The sequence below is a fragment of the Aquarana catesbeiana genome, linkage group LG03 (assembly GCF_042186555.1).
Source record: "Aquarana catesbeiana isolate 2022-GZ linkage group LG03, ASM4218655v1, whole genome shotgun sequence".
NCBI lineage: Eukaryota > Metazoa > Chordata > Amphibia > Anura > Ranidae > Aquarana > Aquarana catesbeiana.
The window spans coordinates 402,270,052-402,294,951 of NC_133326.1; positions in this window are offsets into that span (position 1 = coordinate 402,270,052).

A 24,900-nucleotide genomic window follows, 5' to 3' on the forward strand; every position below is an offset into this window, starting at 1 on the left:
ATACATGGCCTCCCTCCCTCAGAATTTCACCGTTATCAACTAATTAGAGAATTCTATGCTGAATGTTACGCACTCTCTACAAACCCTTCCAACACAGTATTCGAACAGATCTGTATCTCCTTTACTAGAGATAGAGGTTTGATATCAAAACTTTATAATTTTCTAAACAGTGTTGGAATCCCCGAAAAATCCTTACAGATGATTAAATGGGAATCGGATTTGGGCATCACATTCAGCACTGAAGACTGGATATCCATGTCAGATAATCTACGAAAGAGTAACAAATCTATATCATTCAGAGAAACCCCAATTAAAGTATTTTCAAGATGGTACTTAACCCCAGTGAAACTACATTCATACTACCCTTCAGTATCTCCAAACTGTTTCAGAGGTTGCTCTGTTCCTGGTACATTCATACACATATTCTGGTCATGCCCACACCTGGATCTAATATGGCGTAAGGCCTTTGAAGTTATTGAATCTTCATCTAAACAAAAAATCAAACCTTCACCACAAATATGTTTATTGTTTGCTAATATCCCGAATGTTCCACTTCCATGTACCAGATTAATTCATTCTCTATGCAGCTCCATACTTTGGATGATTGCTTACAACTGGAAATCCAACAACCTCCCATGGCAACAAGTTATTTCCAGAATGGAATCAATCAAAATTGTAGAGTGGATATTCCATACCCTTAACGTTACTATACATATATATAAAAATAAATGGTCATACTGGATCACGGATTAATACCTAACTGTCTCTCCCCATTTCTATTTATATACAACCATTGCACTTGCAAATTAATGAATATATTGATTTCATAATTACATGTTTCTGCCTAGAGATTATGGTCTAGTAATGTATTTCAATCTCCCAATTTATTGATAATGCTGTAACATTGTAACACACTCTGTTAACAATCCTATAATTTGTTTTGTACTTCTGTGAAACTTCCAAATAAAACTTTTGTAAACAAAAAATTTAAAAGAGCGAACAAAAGTCCTGGATGGCTTAACTCCAATGCAAAAATGCATATAAAAGCAAAGGAGAAGGCCTTCAAAAAATACAAGGTTGAGGGATCATCATCAGCATTCAGACTTTATAAAGAATGCAACAAGAAATGTAAGGGTGCAATTAGGACAGCTAAGATAGAACATGAAAGACACATAGCGGAGGAGAGCAAAAAAAATCCCAAGAAATTCTTTAAGTATGTAAACAGTAAAAAAGGGAGGACAGACCATATTGGCCCCATAAAAAATGAGGAAGGACATCTGGTTACAAAGGATGGGGAGATGGCGAAGGTATTGAATTTATTCTTCTCCTCAGTCTTCACGAGTGAATCGGGGGGCTTCAGTAACCAAAACTGCAGTGTTTATCCTCATGACACAACACAGGAAGCACCTCCATGGTTAACAGAGGACAGAATTAAAATTAGACTTGAGAAACTTAACATTAATAAATCACCGGGGCCAGATGGCTTGCATCCGAGGGTACTTAGGGAACTCAGTCAAGTGATTGCCAGACCGTTCTTCCTTATTTTTACAGATAGTCTACTGACTGGAATGGTACCAGCTGATTGGAGAAAAGCCAATGTAGCACCAATATTTAAAAAGGGCCCAAAATACATCCCTGTGAATTACAGACCAGTTAGCCTAACATCAATAGTATGTAAACTCTTGGAGGGGATGATAATGGACTATATACAAGATTTTAGTAATAAGAATGGTATCATTAGTAGGGATGAGCTTCGAGTTCGAGTCGAACTCATGTTCGACTCGAACATTGGCTGTTCGCAAGTTCGCCGAACAGCGAACAATTTGGGGTGTTCATGGCAAATTCGAATGCCGTGGAACACCCTTTAAAAGTCTATGGGAGAAATCAAAAGTGCTAATTTTAAAGGCTTATATGCAAGTTATTGTCATAAAAAGTGTTTGGGGACCTGGGTCCTGCCCCAGGGGACATGGATCAATGCAAAAAAAAGTTTTAAAAACGGACGTTTTTTCAGGAGCAGTGATTTTAATAATGCTTAAAGTCAAACAATAAAAGTGTAATATTCCTTTAAATTTCGTAGCTGGGGGGTGTCTGTAGTATGCCTGTAAAGGGGCACATGTTTCCCGTGTTTAGAACAGTCTGACAGCAAAATGACATTTCAAAGGAAAAAACCCAATTAAAACTACTCGCGGCTATTGCATTGCCGACAATACACATAGAAGTTCATTGATAAAAACGGCATGGGAATTCCCCACAGGGGAACCCCGAACCAAAATTTAAAAAAAAAATGACGTGGGAGTCCACCTAAATTCCATATCAGGCCCTTCAGGTCTGGTATGGATATTAAGGGGAACCCTGGCCAAAATTTAAAAAAAAAATGACGTGTGGTTCCCCCTAAATTCCATATCAGACCCTTCAGGTCTGGTATGGATTTTAAAGGGAACCCCACGCCAAAAAAAACACAAAAAAAGGCGTGGGGTCCCCCCAAAAATCCACACCAGACCCTTATCCGAGCACGCAACCTGGCAGGCCGCAGGAAAAGAGGGGGGACGAGAGTGCGGCCCCCACTCCTGAACCGTACCAGGCCACATGCCCTCAACATTGGGAGGGTGCTTTGGGGTAGCCCCCCAAAACACCTTGTCCCCATGTTGATGAGGACAAGGGCCTCATCCCCACAACCCTGGCCGGTGGTTGTGGGGGTCTGCGGGCGGGGGGCTTATCGGAATCTGGAAGCCCCCTTTAACAAGGGGACCCCCAGATCCCGCCCCCCCCTGTGTGAAATGGTAAGGGGGTACTTACCCCTACCATTTCACTAAAAAACTGTCAAAAATGTTAAAAATGACAAGAGACAGTTTTTGACAATTCCTTTATTTAAATGCTTCTTCTTTCTTCTATCTTCCTTCATCTTCTTATTCTGGTTCTTCTGGCTCTTCTGGTTCTTCCTCCAGCGTTCTCGTCCAGCATCTCCTCCGCGGCATCTTCTATCTTCTTCTCCTCGGGCCGCTCCGCACCCATGGCATGGGGGGAGGCTCCCGCTCTTCTCTTCTTCTTTTCTTCTCTTCTTCTCTTCTTCATTTTCTTCTCCGGGCCGCTCCGCACCCATGCTGGCATGGAGGGAATGCCATAGGGAAGTCCCGTCATGTCCCGTGCGTCAGAGGGGGGCGGGGTCACCGGGTGGCCCCGCCCCCCGTTATTTAAGAACCATCAGATGAGGAGACGCCGTCACACAGCGGGAGCCTCCCTCCATGCCAGCATGGATGCGGAGCAGCCCGGAGAAGAAAATGAAGAAGAGAAGAAGAGAAGAAGGAAGAAGAGAAGAAGATGAAGAGAAGAGCGGGAGCCTCCCCCCATGCCATGGGTGCGGAGCGGCCTGAGGAGAAGAAGATAGAAGACGCAGCGGAGGAGATGCTGGACGAGAACGCCGGAGGAAGAACCAGAAGAACCAGAAGAAGAAGAAGAAGATGAAGGAAGATAGAAGAAAGAAGAAGCATTTAAATAAAGGAATTGTCAAAAACTGCCTCTTGTCATTTTTAACACTTTTGACAGTTTTTTGGTGAAATGGTAGGGGTAAGTACTGCCATACCATTTCACACGGGGGGGCCGGGATCTGGGGGTCCCCTTGTTAAAGGGGGCTTCCAGATTCCGATAAGCCCCCCGCCTGCAGACCCCCACAACCACCGGCCAGGGTTGTGGGGATAAGGCCCTTGTCCTCATCAACATGGGGACAAGGTGTTTTGGGGGGCTACCCCAAAGCACCCTCCCAATGTTGAGGGCATGTGGCCTGGTACGGTTCATGAGGGGGGGCTGCACTCTCGTCCCCCACTCTTTTCCTGCGGCCTGACAGGTTGCATGCTCGGATAAGGGTCTGGTATGGATTTTTGGGGGACCTCATGCCGTTTTTTTTTTTTTTTTGGCGCGGGGTTCCCCTTAAAATCCATACCAGACCTGAAGGGTCTGGAATGAAATTTAGGGGGAACCCCACATCATTTTTTTTTTTAATTTTGGCCGGGGTTCCCCTTAATATCCATACCAGACCTGAAGGGCCTGGTATGGAATTTAGGGGGACTTCCACGTCATTTTTTTTTTTTTTATTTTGGTTCGGGGTTCCCCTGTGGGGAATTCCCATGCCGTTTTTATCAATGAACTTCTATGTGTATTGTCGGCAATGCAATAGCCGCGAGTAGTTTTAAATGGGTTTTTTCCTTCGAAATGTCATTTTGCTGTCAGACTGTTCTAAACACGGGAAACATGTGCCCCTTTACAGGCATACTACAGACACCCCCCAGCTATGAAATTTAAAGGAATATTACACTTTTATTGTTTGAGCATTATTAAAATCACTGCTCCTGAAAAAACGTCCGTTTTTAAAACTTTTTTTTGCATTGATCCATGTCCCCTGGGGCAGGACCCAGGTCCCCAAACACTGTTTATGACAATAACTTGCATATAAGCCTTTAAAATTAGCACTTTTGATTATTCATGTTCGTGGTCCATAGACTTTAACGGTGTTCGCGTGTTCGAACGAACTTTTTTCCTGTTCGCATGTTCTGGTGCGAACCGAACAGGGGGGTGTTCGGCTCATCCCTAATCATTAGCAGTAATCAGCATGGATTCATGAAGAATCGTTCTTGCCAAACCAATCTATTAACCTTCAATGAGGAGGTGAGTTGCCATCTAGATAAAGGAAGGCCCGTAGACGTGGTGTATCTGGATTTTGCAAAAGCATTTGACACAGTTTCCCATAAACGTTTACTGTAAAAAATAAGGTCTGTTGGCATGGACCATAGGGTGAGTACATGGATTGAAAACTGGCTACAAGGGTGAGTTCAGAGGGTGGTGATACATGGGGAGTACTCAGAATGGTCAGGGGTGGGTAGTGTTGTTCCCCAGGGTTCTGTGCTGGAACCAATCCTATTTAATTTGTTCATAAACGATCTGGAGGATGGGATAAACAGTTCAACCTCTGTATTTGCAGACGATACTAAGCTAAGCAGGGCAATAACTTCTCCGCAGGATGTGGAAACCTTGCAAAAAGGAATTTATGGGGTGGGCGACTACATGGCAAATGAGGTTCAATGTAGAAAAATGTAAAATAATGCATTTGGGTGGCAAAAATATGAATGCAATCTATACACTGGGGGGAGAACCTCTGGGGGAATCTAGGATGGAAAAGGACCTGGGGGTCCTAGTAGATGATAGGCTCAGCAATGGCATGCAATGCCAAGCTGCTGCTAACAAAGCAAACAGAATATTGGCATGCATTAAAAGGGGAATCAACTCCAGAGATAAAACGATAATTCTCCCACTCTACAAGGCTCTGGTCTGGCCACACCTGGAGTTTGCTGTCCAGTTCTGGGCACCAGTCCTCAGGAAGGATGTACTGGAAATGGAGCGAGTACAAAGAAGGGCAACAAAGCTAATAAAGGGTCTGGACGATCTTAGTTATGAGGAAAGGTTGTGAGCACTGAACTTATTCTCTCTGGAGAAGAGACGATTGAGAGGGGATAGGATTTCAATTTACAAATACCGTACTGGTGATCCCACAATAGGGATAAAACTTTTTCGCAGAAGAGAGTTTAACAAGACTCGTGGCCACTCATTAAAATTAGAAGAAAAGAGGTTTAACCTTAAACTATGTAGAGGGTTCTTTACTGTAAGAGCGGCAAGGATGTGGAATTCCCTTCCACAGGTGGTGGTCTCAGTGGGGAGCATTGATAGCTTCAAGAAACTATTAGATAAGCACCTGAATGACCACAACATACAGGGATATATAATGTAATACTGACACATAATCACACACATAGGTTGTACTTGATGGACTTGTGTCTTTTTTCAACCTCACCTACTATGTAACTATGTAACTATGTAACCATGCCTCTGTCTTTAGGAGTCATGCTTGTAACTGTTAGCCTTGCAATGCCTTATGGAACTTGTAGTTCTGCAACAGCTGGAGGGCCATAGGTTGAGGATCCATGGGTTATAGCATATCATTACTGCTCACTGATTAGTTGCTAGAGGTTACAGCACATCATTACTGTTAACGGATTGGTTGCTGGATAATACAGCAGATCACTACTGTTCACTGATTGGTTGCTATTCACTGAACATCATTATCGGTCACGGATTGGCTGTGATAGGTTACGGTGCATCATTACCACTTACTTATCGGTTGCTAGAGGTTACAGCACATTATTACAGCTCATTCATTGGTTGCAAGATGTTACAGCAAATTATTACAGCTCAATGATTGGTTGCTGAAGGTTACAGCAAATCATCTCATCACTACCTGAACACCATGGACTGGGGAGGTGAGGGGACCCACCGATAGACATAAAACTCTGCAAATTCTGAAAACTGCAAAGGGAAATTTACACCACCAATGTAATGAAGAATTTACAATAACAACTAATGTAATGAGTATGGATGGACTGAACACCCCCTGGTTCAGTTTGCACCAGAACATGCGAACAGGCAAAAAATTTGTGCAAACATGCAAACCCTATTAAAGTCTATAGGACACAAACATGAAAAATCAAAAGTGCTAATTTTAAAGGCTTATAGGCAAGCTATTTCCATAAAAAATTTATGGGGACCTGGGTACTGCCCAAGAGGACATGTATCAGTGCAAAAAAAGGTTTTTTTTCATGCCTGTAGGGTCCCCTTAGTATGCCTGTAAAGTGACGCATCTGTGTGATGTGTTTCACAGTGCCGCAGCAAAATGACATTTCTAAAGGAAAAAATGTCATTTAAAATTGCTTGCGGCTGTAATGTATTGCCGACTCCTGGCTATATAGATAAAAAGTCAAGGAAAAAACAGCGTTGGTTCCCCCTATGGGTCTGGTATGGATTTTAATGGGCACTCAATGCCCAAAAAAAAGATGAAGGACCCCCCCAAAACAAATACCAGACCCTTATCTGAGGTCCCCCCCAAAGCACCTTGTCCCCATGTTGATGGGGACAAGGGCCATGTCCCCACAACCCTGGCCCAGTGGGCACCCAGATCCCAGCCCCCCCATGTGACTGGGTAATGGGTACATTGTAGCCCCTACCCATTTACCAAAAAAAGTGTCAAAAAGTAAAAACCACAAAAGACAGTTTGACAATTCCTTTATTAAAAAAAAATGTACATCCATTGTCAAAAACGATGCCCGATGAACCCGAAAAATAGAAAAATAAATGAAAATACTGTGCCTCCATGGGAGGGTTCCCACCTCCCATGCTGTCAGAGGGGGGTGGGGGTCACTTGCCTATATAACAGCTGTCACAGCGAAAAGACACCAGTCTATGGGACGCCTCCCATAGAGGCGATGTTTTTTTCTATTTTAGGGGTCCATCGGATGGTGTGACTGAAGATGGATGGACATCGCGGGAGACACTTTTTTTTCTGTTTTAATTGTCAAAAACTGTCTATTGGGGTTTTTACTTTTTGACACTTTTTCTTGGTGAATGGGTAGGGGCTACAGTGTACCCGATACCCATTCACATAGTTGGGGGCTGGGATCTGGGGGCCCCCTTGTTAAAGGGGGCTTCGAGATTCTGATAAGCCCCCCACCCACAGACCCCCACAACCACCGGGCCAGGGTTGTGGGGACGAGGCACTTGTCCCCATCAACAGAGTGCACTGTGATTGGCCAAACCATGCAGGTCAGGTGCATGCTTTGGCCAATCATCAGACATCAATGCACTTCAATCTGGCAGTGCATTATGGGCCATTTTTGGTGCTCAAATTTGCTGCGACCGCCCCAAAAATGTTCGCTATTTGCCGAACAGGCGAACACTTACATTTGACTCGAACGTCGGGCCCAACCCTAGTAATGAGGGATTTTACACCAACAACTATTAAAGGGAGGTTTCTACACTAGCCACCAATGTAAGGGAGGATCTACACTCACCACCAATGTAATTGGAAATTTACAGTGAACACAAATTTAATGGGGGGGCCTCTACAATGTAGACTAACAATGTAAGGGAGGATTTGACATTGACCATAAATGCAAATTAGGATTTTTTACCGACTACCAATATAAAAAGGAGTTTCTACACTGGCCACCAAGACTGGGATGTCGGGATGTCACTAAAGTTCATGTGCGTGTAAAGGCAGGAGTCCCAATACTCTTGGCAATAAAGTGTGTATGTATATATATATATATATATATATATATATATATATATATATATATATATATATATGTATATATATATAAAATCTAAATTCATAATATCATAAAACCTTTTTGAAGGCTTTATAGGAAAAAGAAAGTGCATACTGCAAAAGTAATTTCTTTTAGCTCTCAGGCATATTACATGTTATTTGTAATTCTATACAGGGCTTAACATCTACTTGGAGAACATTCTATGTAAATTAAGTCCACAAACACCTGCATTGAAAAACATGCTTGATAACTTACTTATCCATATTAGCTTCAGGCTTGATATCATAATTTGTGCCATTTTCGTACTTCTTTTTCTAATGTAAAATTATAGTAACACTACAGGTAGGCAAAGTTATAAAATAGTTATGCAAGAGCTTTTTAACTTTTCTTTATATTTTAAGTAGTCTACTGTTATATCAGTTTTATTTTCTTTCCAAATGAAGGTTCAATGATTTAATATTAAAACACAGCAAGGCAGAATAATTAACTTATTGTTATTAGAATACCTCAAAAGTTCTTTGGATATAGAAAAGCATACAATTTTTTTAAAACCTGACACAGACATTCCAGCTAATAGTATGACTTTTTGAAACAAAAATAGCTCAATAAAAAAAAAAAAAAACTAACCCCAAAACATAAACAAACACATTTAATCTCTGATTCTAATACCAACCCAAGCCTGCGGTCACACAGGTTACGATTTAAAGTGGTGATATTTAAAACCCAACTTCAACCATGATTTAATACTTCAGCACTACGTCTTTGAGATTTGTAATGATTTGATATGACTTCAGTGCTACTTTAGTGAGAGGTGCTTTTCATGTCACAAGGAGGAAGAGTGATTTATGAACAAAAGTTTAATAAAAACTATCAGAGGAATCCGCGCTTAGGATATTTGTGGTGAAACCCAATCAAAGTATAAAAAATAAAGTAGGGAATGGCGCTGTTCTATGTGAAAAAAAATATTATATGTGTACAAACCAGGAGGTATATATATATATATATATATATATATATATATATATATATATATATTTACATATTCACGTGTATATATATATATATATATATATATACACACACATATATATATATAATATATATATATATATATATATATATATATATATATATAGTGAAAAAAAAGTGTATGTTCAACAAGGACAAATCCTTCCTATCATATAATGATATAAAGTGACAGGTGCTAGAAATGAATATGTGCAAAAAATTAAAAGTATTCAAGTAAAAATACAATCAATGAATAAACTTCTCCACTGCTGTTACTAGTACTCATCAATCATCACTAGCAAGCTGTGCAGTATGTATATAAACATATATAAAATTAATATAAAAAGTGACTAGTAAACCTGCTGTTGGTGATATCTGATAGTACACCAAAACAACAAAAAATCAGAAATAAGTGTCCATATAAAGTGACATAGTGCTCCATCCAATTAGTGAAAGTCTTCTTAAAGAGTAGACATAAACTGTGCTCCCATCCTTAAAGATCCTTATTCATTGATTGTATTTTTACTTGAATACTTTTAATTTTTTGCACATATTCATTCCTAGCACCTGTCACATTATATGATAGGAAGGATTTGTTCTTGTTGAACATACACGTATTTTTCACTATATATATATGTGTGTGTATATATATATATATGTAAATATATATATATATATATATATATATATATATATATATACCTCATGGTTTATACACATATAATAACTTTTTCACATAGAACAGCGCCATTCCCTACTTTGTCTTTTATACTATGAACAAAAGTTTAACTAGCAAAGGGTTAATATTTAACTCCTTCCAGGCTTAGGTAGTGCTAATATAGACATAGGTGTGATTTTCAGCCTGATTTACATTACAGGCAGTGAAATCGTGCTGAAGCTATTTAAAAGTAATACATGAACTACAGTACTTCTCAAATTGCACTACTTTAAACCGTACCTATTAACCACTTCCCACTCACCATATAGCAGAATGATGGTCAGAAAGTGGTTTCATTATCCTGACTGGACGTCATATGACATCCAGCAGGATAAGCCGATCGGTGGTGTGGTGTGTCAGTCTGACACACCGCATCTCCGATCCTGGTTACGAGCCTATGACTTAGGCTCTATTTACCATGTGATCAGCTGTGTCCAATCACAGCTGATCATATGGTAACTAGGAAGAGCCATTTATAGGCTTTTCCGCTACTCGCACTGACAGGAGCAAGTAGATGAGAGTAGATCGGCTGCTCTCCTAACAGGGGGGGTTTGTGCTGATAATCGGCACATTGATTATCAGTGTAGACCATCAAGGATGCCCACTGGAGACCACCAGGGATGTCCACTGGAGACCACCATGTGAGCCCACAAGAGATGCCAATCAGTGCCCATTAGGATGGCACTCTTTGCCCATCAGTGATGCATGTCAGTGCCTCCTAATAAGTGCTACCTATAAGTGCCATCTATCAGTGCCACCTATCAGTGCCCATCAGTGCCACCTATCAGTGCCCATCAGTGCTGCTTGTCAGTGCCCATCAGTGCTGCATATAAGTGCCTCATCACCAGTGCCCATCAGTACCAATCAGTATTGCCTCATCAGTGCCGTCAGTGCAGCCTCATCAGTGAAGGAGAAAACTTACTTATTTCCAATGTTTTGTAACAGAAACAAAGAAAAAGTTTTTTTTATACAAAATTTTCTGTCTTTTTTTATTTGGAGCGCAAAAAATAAAAACCCCAGTGGTGATCAAATACCCCCAAAAGAAAGCTCTATTTGTGGGACAAAAATGATAAACAATTTGTTTGGGTACAGTGTTGCATGTCCACGCAATTATCATTCAAAATGTGACAGTGCTGAAAGCTGAAAATTGGCCTGGGCAGGAAGGGGGTGAAAGTGCATTAGATGCTACTTCAGGTACTATTTGTAAATTGCATGTCATACCTGAAGTCGTACCGGTGTGACCGGGGGCTAACATAGATCCTAAACTAATATACTCCCCTCACCCTACACTAGATCTTGACAGAACTGGGCCAAACTGTAAACAATGCTAACTACTGATACAAGGCTAAAGCAATGCTGTTCTGTTTGAGGTGTCCGCACAATCACATGCAGAAATAACCACTGGATGGGTGTTAAGTCTGAGTGAATTAAAGCATCATATAAAGTTGCTGCCTGCATTATATGAATATTTATTTTCCAAACCCACAAGCAGAAATTTGCGAGTTGAAATATCTCTGTTTTAAAGATTGACTCAATGTCTGTGTTGTAAAAGGCCATGTTCAGTTTTTACTAAATTCTATGATGTTGATACACTATTTCTAGACACTGTTGCTAGACTATTCATTTAAGCAAAAATCTTAACATGAGATTATGTGCACTTAAAATATTATAGGCTTGCTACCTATAAATCTTTCCTCTTGTATCCAAGTGACACTCTGTAGTATTCCCCTTCTTTCCACCACCAGCAGCTACATAAAAGCTTGTGTATGGAGGTATTGAGGCATGGAAGAGCTACCATCTCAGAGCATACTTGCACACTCCCAGAAAAGAGAAGGGCTATGATGTGTAAGGAGTGAGGGCGCTGTACTAGAGAACTGACCAATCAATTTTTTAAGCAATTTTAATGGCACATTGAAAGTGAATAAAAATTATCTATGGAAATAAAATACACTTCAAGTAAGCATAGTAAGCAAGTAGATTAGTGGTAGGGTCTTTTTAAATGTAATATTGTTAGGTGGAAAATGTCAAGAAAGAAATACAAGAGCTGATGTTGCAGTTTAGGGTTTAAGAGTGCATGCTCTGGGGCTGTCATCCCATAAAGTATAACTAAACTCTTAAAAATTAATACATTGAATATCCTAAACAGGAGTAGAAGGATACTATTTAAAATCCTTTATATCCTTTTTTTGAGCTATAAAAACATGAATCTGTACACGGTACTGCAGCTGCTTACTCAACTGCGCATATGAATTTTGCAGCCAGCTTTCATGGGACCACTCATTCTATGTCCCCTTCAGCTGTTATTAGTTGGTGTTCATAAACCTGTGCTTGTAGCCATGAATTTAACTGTATGTGCAAGTATGCTGTGCATCTACACATAATTTTGTAGACAACACGGGGAGGCTGCATCCTAATTTATGAACACTGCTCCTGCATAGGGTAGCATTGTCACCCTAAAAGTTCTGAACAAAACTCATACTGGCAGGATCACTAGGTACACACATAGGACAAGGAAGTCTACAATCAAAATCTAACATTAGTTTGTTAAAATACAAACACCTTTTGTTTTGTTTTTTTAAATTTGGGTTTAAATACATTTGCTTCACAATTTGGCATGCGCATCCATCTTCTTGGTCAAATTGAAAACAAAAAATAGTTTTAAATTAAAATAAAAAAATGTATACTTACCTGCTCTGTGCATTGGTTTTGCACAGAGCAGCCTCGATCCTTCTTTTTTCAAGTCCCCCGCTGAAGCTCCCGGCTCCCCCCCAGCAGCTTCCCATTGGGGAACTCATGTAGGCTCGCTCCTGATTCAGACTGTTTGCATCAATTCAGGCCAGGGCCATCTTTAATGCGCGGCAAAAGGGGCAGCTGCCTAGGGCCCACTCAATGATTTGGGGCCCAAAGCAGCTGCCCCTTGAGCCCGCGCTGCATGCAAATTTAGAGCCCCATCAGTGTTGCAGAACAGCTGGGTGCACTGTACACAGTCCACACAGGCAGCAGCATTTTCCAAGTGAGCAAAGAGCGGATGGGGCTGTGAGCTCCACTGACACTCTGACCCCACTCCATGGTACACATGCAACAGGCAGCAGCACTTTTCCAGCAAGCAAGGATTGGGTGGGGCAGTGAGCTCCACTGATGCTCTGACCCTGCCCCATGCCATGTACATCAGGACTCGGGAGGCCTCAGGGTAGGAGCTGATGCCAGAGTGGGAGTGGCAGCACTGTTAAGCAGAGCTCGACTGGTCAGGACCAGTTAGGTCCTTCTTCTCCCCATATAGGTAGAAGTGACTTCTGAAACCCTGATGGCTGTTATTAATTATAGAGCAGCATGGGCCACCAGACCAGTACATGATCATCTTCCACACACAGCGAAACACAACGTTGCTTGATGGGCTTCTTTTAGGCCTAGTTCACATGTATGTGGGTTTGCGCGGGCACAATGGGCTGCCATGTCTGCGTTTCCTACAGAAAAAAGGTGCATGCAGCATTTTAAAGAGGTAGTGGCCTTGAAATTGCATCATGCTTTTGCACCATATGACTTCCCTGTGGTTCCTACACCTGCAAACTATCTGTGTTTTTAGATGCATGGCCACGCAACTAAAAAAGCAGCATGTTTGTGTGTGCAGGAACCACAGGGAAGTCACATGGTGCAAAAACATGAGGCAATTTTAAGGCCACTGCATTTTTTAATTTTTTTGCGGGAAACGCAGGCACAGCAGCCCATTCAAATGAATGGGCTGCTGTGCCTGTGAAAATGTGGGCCGCCAACCTGCATACCAGGCCTAAAGCAGTAGTAAAATGATTTTTAAAAATAAAAACACTCATGCCCCTGCATGTTTGAGTCATAATGTGCCATTATACCACTAGCGCATTATGACAGACTTACCTGCAAACTGAGCCCTTCAGCGCTGTGCTGTCAAAGCTCCTCTTGGCCCTCAGTGCATCTCTCTTCTCTCAGTCTTTCCTCTGGGTTCTCAACCTTTAACCACTTGAATGGCCAGGCTTCGGCGACATCACTCCCACTCATGCGGATGGGAGTCACGTCGCTGCTGCACACAGAGTGGCCACTAAATGTGATGAGAGCTGCACATGCGTGGCTCAAATCACATTATCGCTGACAGGCTAAGGGGGCATTTATAACAGAAGAGACCGCTAGGGTCTGATTCAGGCACACAGCCTGGTTCGGCCCTGCCCCCCTCTGTCCTTACAGGTGTTGACTGACAACATCAGGAGCCAATGTCTCCCGCTGCTCTCAGCCAAGCCTATGAGAGCTGGGAAAGGGAAGAAGAGCTTCTGCAGAGTGCCGAGCACTGGCCTGAGATTGGAGTGAGGCAAGTATTTATGGGGGCTGCAAGTAATTTATCCGCTGCTTGAAATAATTAGGGAATGGTTCCTGCTTTAAAATATCTGTTCTAATTCCAATTTATTTTCACAAAGAAAAGGTAGCAAAGCTTTCACTGCATATGTACCTAATCAGCCCTTTGGTTAAATTGGTGAGAAGGTGAATACGGAAGGTCCCAATGAGTGGGACAGGAATTTGAGTCAACATCCATTGTTCTGAGTTAAGTTGGCCATACACTGGTAGATTTACAACCAAAAAATCTTACATTTGATAATGCCATCAGAGACTTGACAACTGTCATTTAAAATTTACCTTTCTGCTCCTTCCTTTTTGTTTTTCATCACTATAGTTCAAAACAATCATTGATTTGACCCCTATGAATATTGGAAAACTGAATGAAGATTCATAAAATGAACATTTTTGAATGAAATTCAACTAGTGCATGGACGGCTTAAGATATTTGTTTCATGTCCAGCCTCAGACCTTCATCTGAGCTTAGGTCCTTTCAGCAATATGTTGAGAGTAACTAGCTTACATACACTATGTTAGTTGCAAAAAGCCAAAATAAATTAATTAGAAGTTGTGTAAATTGTCCTCATTTTCTCTGTAGGTCATTGCAGTTTGTTGTTTTGTGTTATCTGACATTTTAGTTTGAGGCTTGATATGTTTCAAGATGAATTTCATTCAGTGGGATTGCTAGACAGAGGGCCTTATATACAGTAGGTTAAACTGGCATTCTATGATTATAATTGTAGTAAGACTGTTAATTGTAGTAAATGGCCACTAGGCAAGGAATGATCTAAATGAAGATGTTTTCATCCTAAACCTAAACTCCAGACAGCTAGGAAAATACATTGTTAAAATTCATGTATGCTTTATCTGGCAAATTAAAAAACCTGAAAAATCAGTAAACATGAAAAATCAAAACATACAGTCGGTAGGATGTGTCCCTTTTGCTGCTGCCTCTTCTTTAGGTGAAATTTCCCTCCAGGCATGTTCCCTAACCCTGTCACCATAATTTTCTGGTGTAGTGAAGGTTAATACAATTAAGGGACTGGTACAGGCTCTCGTCAAGAGGGCCCAACTATGCCTGCCACCTCTACACATCTGCTCAAATCATAGAAGCCAAATTACAGGTCCAGCCCAACAGCAGGCTAATGAGGTAATCTATTTTCATTCTCTTTCTGTAAGTATACTCTTTGCATTCTGGAAGAGAATGCAGGACACCTGACTGGCTGCCCCTACTAGTCCAAATATAGATGTTAACAAGAAGCTGAAATTAAGTCAAAATCAGGCACTTGTGCCAATTGGATTCAAGACATATTTGATGATTTTTTTTTAATGAATAGCTAACTGCGTTTATTTGTATTTTTTTTTTTTCCAGAATAAAGTTTATTGTCAGTAAAAATCATGTTATACAATAGCATTGCATATTGGTGGTACAAAAGAAGTTATACAACGTTGTAGTGTAGAATACGTATTACAATGAGTATCTATACTATACACCGTAATTGGCCTGTCTAATAATGAACAGAAGTATGGAGTAAGAGATAACAGATAACCGTAAGTAATCATGAACCAGAATTAAACATTCAAACCAGGATATCTATGTCCAGAATTGATTCAGTGAATCTGCTTATCGTTATTCTTTTTTTTTTTTTTTTTAATTAATTTTTATTATTGTTTTGTTGGAACCCTTTTAGGTTTTCGTACTGTTCGTGTGGTAGCCTATCGCTTTATGTTGGTGAATCATTTGAGGTTATTATGAGTTATTGTGTATCTCAAGAAGGCATCTTTTTAATGATGTAGGGAAATATAAGAGGCCTTCAAATAGTAACTAGGTAATTCGTAAGTTTCAACAATGTTAGGTCCTGTAAAACTTATTTGTATGGGATCCTGGAAGTCTCTATATATGTAGTGTTACTGTATATTGTATATTGTTTCTGGATATGATAGTGCGTGGTAGGATTGCGGTCACCGGACCACTAGCAATCCTACTATTAGATAATCAGGAAGGATGGGATGTCTGTATCGAGGGGTAAGGGGAGAGGTGATTATAGATTTGGAAATATTAGGTGTCTAAGGAAGGTGTGTTTAGGTTATGAGGTAATGAACATGTCAGTGATATCATTATATAGAATCCTAAATATGAAGGTGATGGTTGTAAGGTATGGTAAGGTATAAGGTGGGAGGGGAGAAAGAAATTTAGGGGGGTCGGGTGGACTACAATGAGCCCTCCTCCGACAAGGACTCAAATGCCTGTGTACAATCTTAGGACAATAGATCCGCGTATTCGGCTGTCGTTTGGAAATGTTGCCAGCACGACCAAACATACCTGAATTTGGAGGGCGTGTCTCTGGCCAGGTGAATCAGTTCCTCCATTTCGGCTATTTTATTGATTCGTTTGAACCATTCAGCTATAGTAGGAGGCTTGGAGGAGTTCCAAAGAGTCGGAATGCACATTTTTGCCGCGTTAATCATATGTAGGGCAAGAGAGCGGTGGTAGTCTTTTTTTGGGATGGAGGAGTGGTGTAGCAGCATTTGGGCAGGGGTGAGTGCAATCTGAAAGGTGGTAATTTTAGTGGTAATACGTTGGACTTCTTTCCAGTAGGGTTGGATGAGTGGACAGGACCACCATATGTGGATCATGGAGCCTTCTCCTTCTGAGCATCTCCAGCAGGTGGAAGGGATGGAGGGGGAAATTTTGTGTAGTTTTAGCGGAGTTTTATACCATTTAGAGAAGATCTTGAAACTGTTTTCTTGTGTTGACACGTTAATTGAACCTTTATGTATGTAGGAATATATATTTTCCCAATCTTGGTCTGACAGGTCTAATGATAAGTCTCTTTCCCAACTACAAGTGGCTATATTGGATTTGGGAGTGTGTTCAGAGAAAAAAAGTGCGTAAATTTCTGAGATTACATGTCTCTGCGGTTCCTTCTTGGAATACATTTCTTCAAAAGGTGTGAGATGTCGGGAATATTCGGTTTTCTGGGGAAGGTGATTAAGAAAGTGACTTATTTGATTGTATGTCCATGGCGGAAAGGGTTTTCCGGACATATGTGTGGGTAAGTTAGTAATAGATACGAAGGTGTTACCGGAAAAGAATTGTTTTGCGCGAATATCTTCATGGGGCCAATATCCCTCAAGGAATGTAGCGGAAACACCCGGTGGGAAGTCTGGGTTATTTCGTAGCGGTGTCATGGGGCCTGGGCTAGAGGATATGAGATGTTTTTGGCAAGTTATCTTAAACGAAGAAAGTGTGGAGGAGATCAAGGGATGTTGTGTGCATGCCAGAGGTATCTGTTGTGAGTGAATCCAAGGCAGTTGTTTAATTGGGATTGAGGAAAATGCATTTTCAATTTGTGTCCAGGCTTTAGAGTGTGAATGGACATTTCAATCAACTATTCTCGACAGTTGGCATGCCCTGTGATATTTGGCGATGTCGGGGAGGGCTATACCACCTTTTAATTTGGGTATTGTGAGTCTTTCGAAACTGAGTCTGGGGCAGCTCTTGCCCCAAATAAATTCGCTGCATGCCCTGCGGTACGAAGCGAAAAAGGCTTGCGGTAATCTTATGGGGACTGTTTGCATGACATAAAGTATTCTAGGGAGAATGTTCATTTTAATTATCGATGCCCTTCCAAACCAAGAAAAAAGACCTGTGGACCAGGACTTAAGATCTTTTTGAATTTGTTGGAGGATCGGTATATAGTTTTTGAGATAGAGATCAGATAGGTGGGCCGGTAGGCGGATCCCGAGGTATGTAATCACATCTCGGGTCCACTTGAAGGGGAAATTAGCTTGACATAATTCAAGGGTTTCCTTCTTTAAGGATATGTTGAGGGCTTCGGATTTTGTGAAGTTGATTTGTAAATTGGTTAAGTAGTGAAATGTGTCAAGATCTTTAAGTAGATTGGGCAAAGTAATGTGGGGGTCAGTCAGGAATAAGAGGATGTCGTCTGCGATGGCAGATAGCTTATATGTATTCTCTGAAACGGAGACTCCTTTGATGTCTGGATTAGATCGTATGCGTTGAAGAAGTGGTTCTAAGGTAAGGACAAATATCAACGGTGAAAGCGGGCATCCCTGGCGCGTCCCATTTGACATGGAGAAGGCATTCGACAGGTGGCCATTGACATGGACCTGTGCAGTAGGAGAGGCATAGAGGGCCATTATAAATTGCAACATACGGTCTCGTATACCGATCATTTTAAGTACTGCTGACATATAGTCCCACGTCACCCTGTCGAATGCCTTCTCCGCATCCAAAGACAAAAAGAAACCTTGTTGTTGGGAGGAAGTTAACCATTTGTGAATATTGATCGCCTTGGTTGTGTTGTCTCTAGCCTCTCAGCCTGGTATAAAACCCACCTGATCTAGTGAGACAAGGTGAGGCAGGAGAGGCAAAAGACGATTAGCTAAGATCTTGGCGTATATTTTGAGATCAACATTCAGTAACGATATTGGACGGTAGTTTGACACTTTTGATGCGTCTTTATTGGGTTTAGGTATTACAGCTTTGTGTGCTGTCAGTAGGTGGGGGGTTGTCAGAGGATAGGGAGTTGAATGCAGCCAGGAAGTGTGGTTTGAGGGTATCAATAAATGTTTTATAATATCCGTTGTTAGGCCGTCAGGTCCGGGGCTTTTGCCGGCCTTCAATTGTTTGAGGATCACATCCAATTCCTCTGACGATATGGGTTGATCCAGATCGTCAGCTGTTGCAGAAGAAATGTGTATGGGGCTGTATTGTGTGAGGAAATCTTGAATGGCTTTCGTTCTTTGATTATCTACCCTTTGTAGGTTGGGGGGATGTATGTTATACAGCTGAGAATAGTAGTGTACAAAATGTGCGGCTATTTGATCATTGGATACTACTTTTGTCCCCGCAGCATCTATTATCGAGTGTATCGCGGTGTGTGCTTTTTTGGCTCGGAGCGCTCTTGCTAAGATTTTGCCGGACTTATTGCCGTATTCATAAAATACTTTTTGGGAGAGAATATAGTTTCGTTTCGTTTGCTTGTTTAAGGCTTCTAATAGGTCATTCCTGGCTTGGAGCAGTTCAGGGAGGGATGTCATTGCTTGGGAAGTTTTGTGTGCTCTTTCCAGTGTTTGTATTCTTGCAGTCAGTGTATTTATGTGTTCCTGTCTTTCCTTCCTACGTTTAGCCGAGAGTGCTATTAATTCTCCCCGTATGGTGCTTTTATGTGCTTCCCAACGTATCATAGGTGAGATATCAGGTGAGTCGTTGTCATTGAAGTATAGCGAGAGGCGTTCTTGTATGGCAGTCAATGTGGCGGTATCTGTGAGAAGCGAGGGGTCCAGACGCCAAATTTGGGGACAGAGGTTTGTGTTTGGAAATTCTAATGTCATGGATATTGGGTGATGGTCCGACAGATACATGGGGTCAATTGTGGCTGTGGTTAACATCGGTAGGTCTCTTTGAGAGAGGAATAAGTAATCTAGTCTGAAGTGTCGATTATGTGGAGTTGAATAAAACGTGAAGTCTTTCTCGTTCGGATGGATTGTACGCCAGGAATCATGTAAAGACAGATCTTTGAGTTGTGATTTAATTGCACGTAAAGCGCTATAAGGCAGGGTTGTGGAGCCATTCGAGGTGTCATGTAGGGGATTTAGGGGGACGTTGAAGTCTCCCCCTAGGACAAGAAGGCCTTCTTGGAATAGGGTGAGTTTTTGTAAGGTGGACCGGAAAAAGGGAACTTGTTTCGTGTTAGGTGCATATATGTTGGCGAGGGTGATTCGTTTGCCATGTAGTGTACCTTTGACAAAAAGGTATCGTGCTTCAGTGTCTATGCAGGTTTCTTTGATGTGAAACGGGCAGTTTTTAACGAATAGGATGGAGACTCCTTTTGATTTTGTAGATTTATTAGTAGTGTGGATGAAGGTTGGAAAGCGGTAGTTGGAGAGTTTTGGGGTGGAGCCTGTTCTAAAATGGGTCTCTTGAAGAAAGACAATGTCCGCTTTGTTCTTTTGTAAGGAAAGTAGTAACTGAGAACGTCTTTCGGGGATGTTAAGGCCCCTAATGTTAAGGGATATAATTTTTATTGTTTTGTTTTTGGTGCAATGTGTTTGCGGCATAGTGGGGGAATGGATGAAGTTTTAAAGGAGCTGGCACAGGAGTGTAAGAGGTTTTTGTAGTACTATGAGTATTCGTCGTCGTCGTCGGAGGAGAGATAGAATAAGGGAACCAGGAAGGTAGAGCAGATAGTCCGTGTCCTATGGAGGGGAGTGGCAGTAATGGTTAGGGAACAAGGGTAGGTATGGGGGTAGAATAGTATGATACTTTTGTATTTCAATCTGGTGCTTCTGTGAATGAGGATAGTAGGGGATCTCGTGTGAGTGTGTAAATGCTTCCGGTGACAAGCGAGAGCCCACTCGCTAATCCGTAGAAAGTATATACCTGTAATTAGGTATGACCGGATTGAGTCAGCGGCTTGAGATGGAGTCTAGTATGTAAGTCAGAAGTAGAGGTTGTTAATGCCACTGAGGTGAGGAGCGGCTGAAATCGGTAGGAAGAGTGGGGGTACAAAGAGAGGTAGCTATCCGCTAGACAGAGAGGAGATGTAAGCTAGGTGAGGAGGTTGAAAATGGTAATAAACTGTTGCTTATTTGCATCTTGGGGGACGTGTGATTAGATGTTCGGAGCACAGGGATCTGCATAAATAATATGAAAGGGGGGGGCATTGTTTTTTGTGCAGGGAAGAATCCGCATTTCGGATTAAAAGGTTAATCTGAGTGCTCATTCATTGTACCCCTATGGTGTAAGACTAGTTTCAGTGTGCTGTCTAGGCGTGAGATCAACTGAGTGTTATTTGATCGGTAACAAGGTGTAACAGAGAAACATAAACAAACCTTAAGGCTGATCTTAGACTTAGAAACTTTGGTATAAAGAACTCAATACATTGATAACCCGTACTGGTCATGCTGTTAACTTTGGTTTAACCCATCTGGGTTGAAGTAGCTACTCCCCTGTGCTTAGGGTAAGATAGTCTGACCCCTATGTCTTAGTATGCCGTGTGTTAATATGGCTTGAACTGTTCCTGCGGCAGAGTGAGCGGGTGGGCCGAGAGACTTTTGGGTAGGTATGGTCCAGAGCTTTGAAGCATGTGTGAATGACACGTGTCTGGGGCTGCTCATGGATAGTTAGTATCGACTGGTAGATGTAGAGGCTGGTTGGAAGTCAGTCACCTACTATATCATGGATATAGTAGACGTTTGCTAATGGTGCTGTAACATTTGTCTTCTATCAGCGGTGAGGGAGTCAATTAGTAAAGTCTTAAACACTTGTTTTGGATTAAGGCGTCGTTGCTTAAAGTATGAGAAGCTTCTGGGGGGTCAATATTATCTAAGGAGGTGAAACTCACTTTAGGAAGGAAGATGGCGCCCTAGTCATGTGGGTTTGGGCTGGTATGTTTTAGGTAACGGGTCCCTCAGCCCCCAATGGGAAGTATATTCCTGGGTTGAGGGACTGCGACACAATTGGACCTTATTTATGAAGTTTCAGAGACACGGGGGATGGTCCAGTTGTATCTACAGGATGTATACCCAAGAGCGTTTCATTAGGGCATCATTAAATATGGTCAGTGTGTGATACTTAGAGTAACCCTCAGCGCATGTGGGTGTAGGTTAGATTGGGGTAAAATATTGCCATTAAGAGAGTGTATGCAGTTAACCTGTATTTCAGCAATAATTCTCCAGCAATTAAACATGTATACTGAAAATACTCTACATAGTACTATAGGTGGCAGGTATGGTGAGGATAGTGATCCACTGGGGCAAACCTCCCTTATTGATAAGCAAGGAAAGTGGTAGCCGGATCGGTAAACGAGATAAGGGGATCAGTGTGATGAGTAGTCTCGCTAAAAAATTGCTATGTGTTGGGCAATAACCGTATAGTATTGAGCATTATTCTTAATGCCGTAAGCGGGCATGTGTGTTCGGAATGTCAGATACTATTTACCTATGTGTGGTTGCATATTGTCTATGACAGTTTTATGCACTCCCATGGATCACCACACTCACCGCCACCGCACCACCATATTCAAAGCAGAGACATTACTGAGAAAGGAAAAACAGAATTGAATAGTGTAAAGTAAACTGAAGGTGAATAATAATTTTAGGAGCTTCAATAAAGCCATAACAGAATTTAAAGGCAATATATTATGGTCAATTATAAAAAAAAACCCAAGATAGAGTCGAAGCTGCGCTCAGACTAAAAACATGTATATAAACAATGGTGTAAGAGAAAAGAGCTGCCAGCACCTATAAAAGTCCCGTATCTGACTCTCAAGATATAATAAGCAAAAAAGGATGCAGCGCTATATATATAAATAAAACATAATAAATGAGAACCCACCAAGTGACAACATATCAAAATAATCGATACATAAGTGGAATCATATAAGCAAAAGGAACTTTAACATGTGAAAAAATTATTTTTTAAAACCAGTGATATGCAATAGTCCAAAAACTTATTAAAGTCCATAGACAGAAAAGGAAAAAAACCCTCATCCAGGAGAGGTGTGATGAAGAGTAGATAATCCACCAAAAAGTGTATAAGTAAGGCCTGCTTACCAAACAGCGATGACTACTATTACAGCAGTCTCGCCCAGCACAGGGATTAAGGTCTCCCTAAACCACAGGTAAAAAGCGGGACCAATGTCTTTAACCCTCGACTAGTTCAAACAATTAGCTGCATACAGAGCAACAGGCTATGGTCTGACAGTCTGCCAACAGGTACTTCAGGTCAACATCACCATGGTTCATTGCAGATTCAGATATGAGTAACACATGTGTGGATATATATAAAGCGGAGGTCTGAACTCAAAGATGGTATAGAGATTTGCTGATATATATCAGGAGGAGGTCATTGATGCCAATTAGGTACGGCGAGGTAGGTCAAACCACCAGCGTCCACGAGGAACAACCAATGCAAAGAGGGGAATGTACATCCAGATTGTGGGATGTATGGAATCACAACCTCCAGCCTGGCATCCAAAACTGGATATGCAGCACGCAGGTGCCAGGCTGGAGGTTGTGATTCCATACATCCCACAATCTGGATGTACATTCCCCTCTTTGCATTGGTTGTTCCTCGTGGACGCTGGTGGTTTGACCTACCTCGCCGTACCTAATTGGCATCAATGACCTCCTCCTGATATATATCAGCAAATCTCTATACCATCTTTGAGTTCAGACCTCCGCTTTATATATATCCACACATGTGTTACTCATATCTGAATCTGCAATGAACCATGGTGATGTTGACCTGAAGTACCTGTTGGCAGACTGTCAGACCATAGCCTGTTGCTCTGTATGCAGCTAATTGTTTGAACTAGTCGAGGGTTAAAGACATTGGTCCCGCTTTTTACCTGTGGTTTAGGGAGACCTTAATCCCTGTGCTGGGCGAGACTGCTGTAATAGTAGTCATCGCTGTTTGGTAAGCAGGCCTTACTTATACACTTTTTGGTGGATTATCTACTCTTCATCACACCTCTCCTGGATGAGGGTTTTTTTCCTTTTCTGTCTATGGACTTTAATAAGTTTTTGGACTATTGCATATCACTGGTTTTAAAAAATAATTTTTTCACATGTTAAAGTTCCTTTTGCTTATATGATTCCACTTATGTATCGATTATTTTGATATGTTGTCACTTGGTGGGTTCTCATTTATTATGTTTTATTTATATATATAGCGCTGCATCCTTTTTTGCTTAATATATTATGGTCGTTTCCTCCCCCCCATTTTAAAACGAGGTGGGTATGTTCGCAGATCGAGAAAGGATACGGGGATAGCTTGGTCAAGTTCATCAAAGTCATCCAGAGCATTTTAATCATAGATGATAGTCCTTTTCAACGTGAGTATCGCCACTCTAGATGAAGAAACGTTGCGGACCATATCTTTTGTTTGCAAGTGTTCATAGCGCTTAATGTTGTAGCGCGCATATCTTTCTTTTCTTGGTGTCCTGTGTAGAGGGGAAAAGACAGTCTCACAAACCTAAGACACAGGGGGAACTAGCAGAAGACCTGTATGGCATACGTAGCCTGTCATAACGCAGGGAAAGTCTTGAAACTAGCCCAAGGAAACCAGTGAAACGAAGGGTATTAAGGAGAAATTTTTATCCAGTACTGCTTGAGCTGTTGTTGTTTATTAGCGGTCCCGACGTGCTCTCCTGGTTTGCGGGGTGGTCAGCGGGCTGGGGCCGCTCTCGGTGCCTGGAGCTTGTAGACGGATTCTGGTTTCCGAAGGGGAGCGGTGCCTCCTGTAGCGGTGCTGTTGAGTTTCCATTGGCTCGAGTTCAGGCGGGATCTTTCTGGGAGCCGGAGGACGAAATTCCACATACCACTCGGGGACCTCCGTGAATGGTATGTCCAGGGTGTCGCAAAAATAGCATAGATCCTCTGGCACTCTGAGTAGTGCGGAGCGTCCCTGCGATGAGGCTGACAGGCAGAAGGGAAATTTCCACCTGTATGGAATTCCCTTGGCCCGGAGCACATCCAACAGGGGGCGCAGTTCTCTGCGACGTTGCAAGGTTATTGTGGAAAGGTCTTGGAAAAGGCGAATGTCAGCGCCATTATGTGTTAGCTTTGTTGTGATTCGGGCCTTACGAAAAAGCTCCTCTTTCAAATGGTAGTCAATGATATGACAGATCACATCCC